Source organism: Lepidochelys kempii, chromosome 17, assembly GCF_965140285.1.
Source record: "Lepidochelys kempii isolate rLepKem1 chromosome 17, rLepKem1.hap1, whole genome shotgun sequence".
NCBI lineage: Eukaryota > Metazoa > Chordata > Testudines > Cheloniidae > Lepidochelys > Lepidochelys kempii.
In genome coordinates, this window is record NC_136396.1 from 19,846,584 (window position 1) to 19,847,294 (window position 711).

A 711-nucleotide genomic window follows, 5' to 3' on the forward strand; every position below is an offset into this window, starting at 1 on the left:
CTAGCGAGTAAAAGCCTTCTAAAATGAAGGCTTTAGTAAAATGAGGGAAAGGCTGTGTGGCTAGAAGTCATTTGTTGTATTGTATGTCAGAGGTTAGAACTAGGTGAGTCTACGGGTCTGCCACCAATTGTGGTGCATGTGACAATGATATGCGGGGGGTACTGGCCATTTTCAGTAGCCTGAGCTTTGCTAGTTTTACAAAGAAGCTGCCCAAGGGATTTGCAAGGCCAAGCTTGAGGTGATGTTCTGCAGATTTGTGCTGGGGAAGCCAGACGCAGCTACAGAATGGAATGTTACAAAGCAATGGGAAAATTCCTCTTTAATTTAACTGGAGCGTATCTTGTTGCAACAGCTGGCCAAATCCATTTGCCTCTCTTCTAGAGAGGATGGTGTACTATTTACTCAAGCAGCTCCCAAAGTTTCTCCAGAAGTGATCCTCAGGATTTCCCAGAGACTAAATATGACTAAAGAGGAGCTCAAGAAGTTACAGAGCACATATCAGCTTCTGCATAGGTTACTGTGTTCCCTTCTTTGAAGAAAGGAAGAATTAATCCTGTGTTTGTGAATATTAAGTAGGCAAATGTCAGCATAACTGGGTGTTGCAGTATGGGTGAAACCTGAAAGTGTAATCTTTGAAATACGGTTGCCCGTATATGAGAGTGTTTCCAGCTTTAGAAAGCCAGAAATCACAGTGGAGAGTTTCACAATGCG